This window comes from Neomonachus schauinslandi, chromosome 2, assembly GCF_002201575.2.
Source record: "Neomonachus schauinslandi chromosome 2, ASM220157v2, whole genome shotgun sequence".
In the NCBI taxonomy this organism is placed as follows: Eukaryota; Metazoa; Chordata; class Mammalia; order Carnivora; family Phocidae; genus Neomonachus; species Neomonachus schauinslandi.
Genome location: NC_058404.1, coordinates 89,170,635 through 89,180,980, shown reverse-complemented (window position 1 = coordinate 89,180,980; position 10,346 = coordinate 89,170,635). Strand labels below are relative to the sequence as shown.

The window sequence follows — 10,346 nt, the reverse complement described above, 5'->3', positions numbered from 1 at the left end:
TCCAACCAAAAGGCCTTTAATTCATTTTGAGTTGATTTTTTAATATGGTATAAGATAGGGTCCAAATTCATTCTTCTGCTTATGGATATCTAGTTTTTCCAATGCTATTTGTTGAAAAGACTGTCCTTTCCCCATTGTATATTCATGCATCCATGTCCAAGATCATTTGAGTGTATCTGCAAGGGTTTATTCCTGGGCTCTCTATTCTATTCCACTGATCTATACATCATTGTATTGCATTTTGCTTTATTATACTTCACAGATAATACAATTTTTGCAAATTGAAGTCTTGTGGCAACCTGACATTGAACAAATCTATTGGCACCATTTTTCCAACAGCATTTGTTCACTTCAGGTCTTCGTGTCACATTTTAATAATTCTCACATTATTTCAAATTTTTCATTATTATTATATTTGTTATGATGATCATAACAAATATTTGATGTTACTATTGTAATTGTTTACATGCCCATATAAGATGACAGACCTAATCAATGAATGTTGTGTGTGTTCTGACTGTTCCACTTACTAGCCCTTTGCCATCTTTCTCCCTTTCCTTGGCCTCCCTGTTCTCTGAGACACAACAATATTGAAACTAGGCCAATTGATAACCCTCCAATGGCTTCTATGTGTTCAAGTGAAAGGAATTGTTTCATATCTCTCACATTAAATCAATAGCTAGAAATGATTATGCTTAATGAAGAAGGCAGGTCAAAAGCCAAGATAGGCCAAAAGTTAGGCCTCTTGTATCAAACAGTGAGCCCAGTTGTGAATGAAGAAGAGAAGTTCTTTATATATATATACATATATATATATATATAATTTAATATATATATATATATATAATTTATTTATTCATGAGAGAGAGAGAGAGACAGAGGGAGAAGCAGGTTTCCCACAGAGCAGGGAGCTTGATGTGAGGTTTGACCCCAGGACCCTGGAATCAGGACCTGAGCCAAAGGCAAACTCTTAACAGACTGAGCCACCCAGGAGCCCCAGAAGAGAAGTTCTTGAAGGAAATTAAAAATGCTACTCCAATGAACACAAGAATAATTAAAAAGTGAAATGGCCTTATTGCTGATACAGAGAAAGTTTTAGTGGTCTACATAAATCTAACCAGCAATACTCTTAAGCCAAAGCCTAATCCAGAGCAGAGCCCTAACTCTCTTCATTTCTATGAAGGCTGAGAGAGGTGAGGAAGCTGTAGAAGAAAAGTTTGAAGCTAGCAGAGGTTGGTTCATGAGATTTAAGGAAATAAGCCATTTCTATAGCATCAAAATGCAAGGTGAAGCAGCAAGTGTTAATGTAGAAGCTGCAGCAAATTACCCAGAAGAGCTACCTAAGATAATTAATGAAGGTGTTTACACTAAACAAATGGTTTTTGATGTAGATGAAATAGACTTCTATTGGAAGAAGATGCCACCTAGGAGTTTCTTAGCTAAAGAAGAGAAGTCAATGCCTAGCTTCAAAGCTCCAAAGGACAGGCTAACTCTCTTGTTAGAGATCAATCAGCAGGTGGCTTTAAGTTGAAGCCAATGTTCATTTTTCACCATTGTGAAAATCCTAGAGCCCTTAAGAATTGTGCTGAATCTACTCTAACTGTTCCCTGTAAATGGAACAACAAAGCCTAGATGGCAGCACATCTTTTTGCAACATGGTTTACTGAATATTTTAAGCCCACTGCTAAAACCTACTGTTCAGAAAAAAAAAAAAAAAAAGATTCCTTTCAAAACGTTACTGCTCACTGAAAATGCACCTTGTAACCCAAGAGGTCTGATGGAGAGGTACAATGAGAGTAATGGTGTTTTCAGGTCTGCTTAACACTACATCCATTCTGCAGCCCATGGATCAAGAAGTAATTTCTACTTTCAAGTCTTATTATTTAAGAAACAGATTTCATAATGCTCTAGCTGCCATAGATAGTGATTCCTGTGATGGATCTGGACAAAGTAATTGAAACCTCCGGAAAGGACTTATCATTCCAGATGCCATTGAGAACATTCATGATTCATGGGAAGAAGTCAAAATATGAACATCCACGGGAGTTTGGAAGTTGATTTCAACACTGATGCATGATTTGGAGGGGTTCAAGACCTCAGTGGAGGAAGTAACTGCAGATGTGGTGAGAATAGCAAGAGAACTAGAGTTAAAAGTGGAGCCTGAAGATAGGACTGAATTGCTGCAATCTCATGATAACACTTAAGAAATAAGGGGTTGCTTCAAATGAATGAGCAAAGAAGGTGGTTTCTGGAGATGGAGTCTAATTCTGGGGAAGGTGCTGTGAAGAATGTTGAAATGACAACAAAGGATTTAGACTTTTACATAAACTCAGTTGATAATGCAGTGACAAGGTTTGAGAGGATTGACTCCAATTTTGAAAGAAGTTCCTCTTTGGGTAAAATGCTATCAAACAGCATTGCATGCTACAGAGAAATTATTTGTGAAGGAGTCAATTGATGTGGCAAACTCCATTATTGTCTTATTTTAAGAAATTGCCACAGCCACCCCAAACCAAGGAAAGCCTTTCTAAATCTGTCATGTCTCAATTTTCCCATCTGTGATTCTTCCTATCTCATGAGTGTGCATATATCAATAGATTATACTTGTTCACAGATGGAAATGTACTGAGTCTTTGATAGCTACCCAGCAACTGAAAGAACAAAAAGAAAACTTGACAAGTTAACTCACTTGTATTTTCAACCAAATGGTCTGCTTGTAGTCGTTAAAGTATTCTTTATGGTTTCACTGCTATATTTATTTCACCCAAAAAGTTAATCCCTGAATAACTTCTGTGTACTTTATAGCTGTGGAGTGAATTCAGTAATTTTGTGCTATTTGAACATAATGCATGAATATAAAATGTGTTTACTTTTTATTGATAGTGGTTATACTGCTTAAATTAAATAGCATAAAATTAAACATGTTAATTATCATTCATCAAAAATAATTAAAAATCAAATAACTCCTCCAAATTTTAAATTTGAGAGATATTGTAAATTTGGAGTAATGGCCTATCCCCAATTTAGAAAGTCCTTTCACTTACAATAAAAAAAGACCACCTCTTCAAAAACAAAAACAAACAAAAGAAATAGCACCAATAAAAAACTGTTTCCCCCCAGACTCTCATAAACTTTTATTTTTCTTTCTCAAGACGATTTATCCTATGGAAATTTTTGTTTATTAAGTCTTAGAATAAGTTAGGAAGCAAGTCCCCTGGCTTAAACCCAATGCAAGCTTAACTCACTGAGAAATCATATTTCTGACCTCCAAAGAAACATCTTAGTGTTTATACCAAAGAGAGAGTGAGAGAGTGAGAGAGAGAGAATAAATAGAAATAAGTATTTCATATTGTAGTAAAAAGTGTTTTTTGAAAGCTCCAACAACAATAAAAAGCAAATAAGCACTACTCTTTTTTTGTTGTTTTTGGAACTCACATCGAATTTCTACCATTCTGACATGAAAATATTAGAGACATTTCATGGAATAGTTAGCTGGAATAGGTAACTATTGTCTTTAAAAGTAAAGATCACAGGGGCACCTGGGTGGCTCAGTCGTTAGGCGTCTGCCTTCAGCTCAGGTCATCATCCCAGGGTTCTGGGATCGAGCCCTTCATAGGGCTCCCTGCTCAGTGGGAGGCCTGCTTCTCCCTCTCCCACTCCCCCTGCTTGTACTCCCTCTCTCGCTGTCTCTCTCTCTGTCAAATAAATAAATAAAATCTTAAAAAAAAAAAAAAAAGCTCCCTCTTCCACTGAATGGTAAAAGAAGGGCCATGGGTTTGTGGGCCTACCAGTTGGGAGAAGAGGAGCTCCCAAAGGGAAACGAAGAATGCTGGAAGTTTGGAGACAACTCAGAATCCAAGAATTCTCTGGGAGGCTTATGTTTCTAAGACTACCTCTCACTGTGATTTCGTCCAGCTGCTAAATTTTTCACCTCTTCAAACTGTCTTGTATCTTGCAACTCCTGTTTTCTTCTATGACTACTTTGCTCTATGCTGCCCAGAATGTTTATTCTTCCATTCCCTCCAAGTTAAATTATAGAAAGTGGTTGTGTGATGCAGACTTTACATGTGGGCATGCAGTATTTGAAGGGAAAAATAACTCTGCACAGTACAATAAAGGAAACTTAAAATTTATCATCAGTCCTTACTCCCAAGAAAATTCAGCCATTCCTCATCATAGTGAATTTTTTTCTAAACATGTACTTCCCTAATATCCCAGCTCACCACAATATTCTTAGTCTGTTCTTCACCCCTTAAGATTTTACCTCTCACTAGACTCCAGACTGCAACATCCCAAAGTTTATAACATTTTGCTCAGAATGGTTTTACTTTCTCTACCCTCTCTGAAAGTAAGATCCAGAGCAGTTTATACCTCCCAAACTTAAGGAGCTCTGAGAAGTGAAATACAACCCTGCAAGGTCATCAACCTTAATACTAACAAAAGATTTGAATGTATTGTGTCATCATCACAGTAGTTGTAGTAGAAGGGAGAGAGGAAGGGGTCAGGGAGGGTTCTGCTTTTACACGCGTATTATCCTTGACATTTGGAAATTTGAGCCTTCTTAAATGGTCTCTCTTATAAAGAAAACTTGACTCCATTAGGAGTGAAATGTATAAAGCTCATATTGCCAAAATCAGGGGTCATGTGCCTTTCTTGTGTAATAAGAACATGTCTCAGAGAGTCACTGTTCCAAGGAGGTGAGAGAGATGTGGAGAAGATTTGAATCAAATGCCCAATCTAGAGCCAATTCCAGGATTTCGGGAGGAACACATTCTAGATCAGTAAAGCCCAATGTCCTGCAGAATGAGAAAAGTGTTTGATGTTGCAAGCTACTCAGCTTATAAGGACGCTTGTTACACTGTATTTTTGCAATAGTGGCTGAATGATACATTGAGGGGGAGGGTCAAACCCCATTTGTGTCCACAGCTCTTGTACTTTGCCACACCACTCCCTCTTCTTACCTCTAAGGGCACTGACTTTTTGTCTTAGCATATTAATGCCCCTTGTGTCTTCCTGCTACTAGACTGTCATTGCCTAAAGGACAAAAAATGAGTTTCTCCCATGCTTTCCAGTCCCTTGCATAAATCTTCGTACCTTGTTGCTGATCAATGAAGATTTTGGATGAGCAGTAAATTTGAGCCTCATGTTGGTGATAGCTACAGATGGAAATTATGTCTTAATTACCTGCTGGTAAATGAACATCACTGGTCCCAAGTGGGACCAGATGAGATTTAGGAACGGGCTGGCACAAACTCATCTCTCTCATACTGACAGAGCCTCTGCCTAACAGCAGAAGTAGTGAAGTGAACCACAGTCATTTGCTTGTGCAACCAGTGGTTTCACCCTTATTTCACATTAGCACATGGTGAAAAGTATTTGTGGGTTCATATGAAATGGCTTGTGACTAAAGTAAATGATGGCATCAAATGGAAGTCATTTGCAGAGAAGATTCTCTGCCTTCTCAAGAAAAGCCATTCTGCCTGCTGAGAAAATCCAGAAGTGTTCCTTTCTCTGCTAACTTTCTTTTCCTTTCCTGGTTCTCCTCAAAAAGACTTCCTTAGAACGGCCACAGCGTGACATATTGGTATGTGATTTGCCACTATGCCTGTGTTGTTTTATGACTTCTGGTGGCATTGAACTCTTTTAACAAAAACGTGTATCAAACTATAAAAAAAAGGTAAGGAAAAAAATATATATATAGATTCACAATCTCCTGCATTTCTCTAAAAATGTGCATTTTCTCCTTATTAATTCTTGGATCCTCAATTAATTAGTCCCTTTGATACAGTATATAAAGACACATTAAGTGTTTTGTGGAAATATGAGAATGATGTTGAGTTCCCTGCAATCTCTGTTGCCATTTTTTATCGCCAGTATGCTGCCCTTGTACTGCTGTGGCTTACTGGAATGCTTCAAAAACCCAGGGAATAATGCCAGCTTCAATTTTTTGAAGAATTTAACAATAACGATTGAATAGTAAAATTATGATTGTGAGGAATGGAGAAGCTAGTGATCTATCAAGGATTTTCTGTTAAATAGATAACGTCTAAACCTTGATCGTATCAATATTTCTTAGTGAATGAAGAATATGCTTAATCTACATTTGTGATATATGCAATGCTCACTGGTTTTATTAAATAGTGACTCTCAAAAATAGTATTCACAAGTAGGCAATTTTACTTAAGGCCTTGAACTTAATCATTTGATGGATAAATAAAACGGGTTATTTTCCGTAACTAATCTAAAAAAAACAATTAGTGATGTGACTCTAAATATGTCACCTGGAAAGGTCCTGTAATAATGGCTATAAATTTTATCTTGTGTAATTGGGAAAGGTATTTAAAAATGTCATATTAAAACAATTTAAAAGTTGTTTTTCACCATCAAGAACTTGTGCAAGACTAATGAAAAGAACTGACAAAATTCTGACCAAGTCAAAATATGCAAATAAATTAGCAAAAGCTTTTTTAAGCCAGATTGACATGAACATGCTAATGACTATATTCTGGCTCTGAGAGATTTCATTGTAATTTATACCCTCAATATGGGTGCTTGCAAGCCAAGAGAGTTGTGACACTTTGGTTTAATACTGCAAACTCTCTAAGCAGTCTTTCCAGGTTGATACCCCACATCTTTCACATATTAATTGTGTACATACACACAAGCTACCTAAATTTTCCGTTTCTCAATAAAATGGACCAATAAAATTAGTCCTAATGAATGCAGTAATTTAAGATCCAATCCTAAAACAAATCAGGTACATTTTATTTAAATGACTCTTTTTCCTAATTTACCCTGTAATAGTTTTTTTTTGTTTTGTTTTGTTTTGTTTCTGATAGTTATAGAGGATCATATATTCCTACTGATGAATGTAAGCAGATTAGGGACAATAAAAGGAAGGAAAATAATCTTTTTTTAGAAAACACGAAATATACTTTAAATAATATATCTAATTTGCCCTTTCAAAAACCCTATAAGTTGGGTATTAATAATAATTGTAATATTAAAATACCTCAGCTGCCATTTATTGGGTTCTTACTGTATTTAATTACTTTACTAAGTATTTATGTATTATTATGAGAAGTCCTTACAACAAAACTGTTGGGTAGGTATTATTTTTCACATTTTAAAGGTAAGAAAACTATATATCAAGAGAGTTTATATTGTTTGTCAAAGCCAATTCAGCTCATAAGCATGAATCAAAGATTCCAAGCCCTTTCTGTTCAGATTCGAAGCACACCACCTTAAACACTATGTGTTTTTGAACAAAATCAGATTAATTGTCTTGTTCAAAATGGAATGGCTTGACAGTTAAAGAGTCAGAGCAAATATCCTCAGCTCCACATATGGTGATTAACTATAGTTTCATAGAAAAAATGAAAACAACCAATTCTTATATATTGCTAAAAACTAAAACTAATGAAATATTAAAAGGCAGTATGAGAATATTATTTAAATACGAGAAAATAATTTTTGATTCATCTCTTCTTGTTTATTTCTACAGTTTTTTTAATCACCAATGTTCCAAGACATAACTTTGAATCCAAGATATGCCTTAGAATGTATCCATGAGCTATAAAGCTTTTGTCACAAAATAAGATAAAATAATACACTACAAATATTATCGATGCCTATTTAAAAACAAACAAACAACACTTAAATGTGCCTGTGAATCTATGTTTTATGTTCTAGCTCTGCTGAGGCAAAGGCATTTTGTTCTCACAGAAGAGATCCAAAGAAGGGAGAAAGAATGCAAAGGAGGGATATCCTTTCATTCAGTAACTTTTTTTTTTAATAAAGGAATAAAATATCTTTTCAATCAAACTCTAACCTTCTGGGATTGATATAATAATGTATCTACCAGCTCTGACCTTTACCCTACTGTTTTTGAATTCCCTCCTTTGTATAGGCATTTGAACCTTTTCTTTTTTCTTACAAATTATTCTTTCCAGGAATTTTTTTAAAGATTTATTTATTTGATATATATAGAGAGAGTGTGCGCACATGCACATGGGTGGGTGGGTGGGCAGAGGCAGAGGGAAAGGGAGAGAATCTCAAGCAGATTCCCCACTGAGGTGGGGTCCCATGCAGGGCTCAATCTCATGACCCTGAGATCATGACCTGAGCCTAAATCTCGTCAGACGCTTAATCGACTGAGCCACCCAGGAGCCCCTATTCTTTCCATTTAAAAGGATTTTGAAAATTACATTCTACCTCTTTTTGAGTATTCCAGAATGGACGGCTTATGCATCTCCTTATACTGAGCAGTTTGTGTAGGTACAAAGGAAGCTAGGTCAAGGCCACCACAGCAGGATTTATCTCCTGTAGCTGCTTACTTTCTGGAAGCAGGGATGGAGTGAAGGGCCTGGGTAGTTTGCTGCCAGTTCAGAAAGGGCTAAGCCCTTAGTCGTGGGTACCAGATCAATATCACAAACCCACACCATGTGCAGGCATGATTCTATCCTAAGACATGTCACGCCAAGGAAGTTAGGGCTTAAAAATCCTAGCACAGAAAATGATGATACTCTGACTTACTGCTATTGACGTAAGTTAGTTTATGGTTCTTTGTTTCTTGCAAGAAGTCTTCTTCCAGCATCTATAAAATGTGACAGACTAATTTGTTAGCTTACAAGTAATGTATAATCTCAGACCCCGTCACAGTTCTTGGCAGTCATCTTCATTCCGCTGACAAGAGGTGGAATGGATTTTAAACATAAACTCAATTGATTATGGACAAAGGGCATACTGTGATGGTGAAGGTCTTCTGATATAGCCCAATCAATTGTGTGTCTTCCTGAGCGCCTATATCGCCCCTCCATTCAAGAAATTGAGTTTTATTTAGGCTATGTCAGTAGCTGCTTTGATGACTAGAAACAGAAGTTTCACGTGAGGACCTCCAAGGAAGCCATTCAAGTCTCTTAGCTTCCACATCCTTCCTTTAGGAGACTAGCCACCAAGGTCTGAGGAAGCCCAAGCAGCCATAGGAATAGATATACATAGAAGAGAATACAACCTCAACTGAGTTCCCAGACAATGTGCATCCAGCACCAAATTCCAGCATGTGAGCCAATCACTGGACTGGCTGCTACTGAGTTTTACTGATCCTAGTTTGGCTGGTTCAGTTGACATCACTTAGAGCAGAGAAAAGCTGTCCTTGCTGAGCTCTATCTAATTAGTAAAATTTTAATGAATGATTGATTGTCATTGTATTGTCACTAATCATTTATTTATTTTTCTTTTTTTAACTAAACTTTTCTTTTGAGATAATTGTACATTCACATGCAATTGTAAGAAATGATACACAGAGGATCCCATATATCTTTAACGTTTTCCCCTAATGGTAACATCTTGTTGAAGTTATAACCAGTATATAGACAATGATACAGTCAAGATAGAGAACATTTCTAAAGAAACTGAGACAGTCTTGAAACACAGCTGAAATGTCAGTCACCATAATGACAAATATTTCAGATTCTCAAACGGGAATCTGAAGGAAATGCTCTGCGCTTTAGAAATAATCAGTCTTGGGGCACCTGGGTGGCTCAGTCAGTGAAATGTCTGCCTTCGGCTCAGGTCATGATCTCAGGGTCCTGGGATCGAGCCCCACGTTGGGCTCCCTGCTCAGCGGGGAGTCTGCTTCTCCCTCTCTCTCTGCCTGTCGCTCCCCTTGCTTGTGCTCATGCTCTCACTGTCAAATAAATAAATAAAATCTTTAAAAAAAATAATCAGTCTTAGGGTGCCTGGGTGGCTGTCAGTTAACTGTCTGACTGTTGATTTCAGCTCAGGTCATGATCTCAGGGTCATGACATCGAGGCCCGTGTTGGGCTCCACACTGGACGTGGAGTCTGCTTGGGATTCTCTCTCTCCCTCTCCCTTTGCCTTCCCCCCTGTGCTTGCACGTGCTTTCTCTCTCTCTAAAAAAAGGAAAGGAAAGAAATAGTCTCATGAATACCAGAGGAAGAGGGGTGCAGAACTGTAATGAAATCTCCTGAACAATTAAATTTCCCAGGTGTTATGCATGAATCTCTAATATGAGGGCTTAAGGTATCTGATGATATACTGAACATCTTTATGGCCATTCCTGCTTGGTCCTTTTCTCATACTTCCAAAACCATGAGTCAACACCCATCCAGCTTTTTTTTTTTTTTTTTTTAAGATTTTATTTATTTATTTGAGAGAGAGAGAATGACTCATTCTCTCTCTCTCATGAGAGAGAGCACATGAGAGGGGTTAGGGTCAGAGGGAGAAGCAGACTCCCTGCCGAGCAGGGAGCCTGGTGCGGGACTCGATCCAGGGACTCCAGGATCATGACCTGAGCTGAAGGCAGTCACTTAACCAACTGAGCC

General features: G+C 37.4%; 1 pseudogene; it reads left to right on the top strand.

The window, feature by feature from the left end:
• The first annotated feature begins 619 nt into the window (after positions 1–619).
• On the top strand, positions 620–2,562 carry LOC110571259 (annotated as a pseudogene).
• The last annotated feature ends 7,784 nt before the right edge of the window (positions 2,563–10,346 follow it).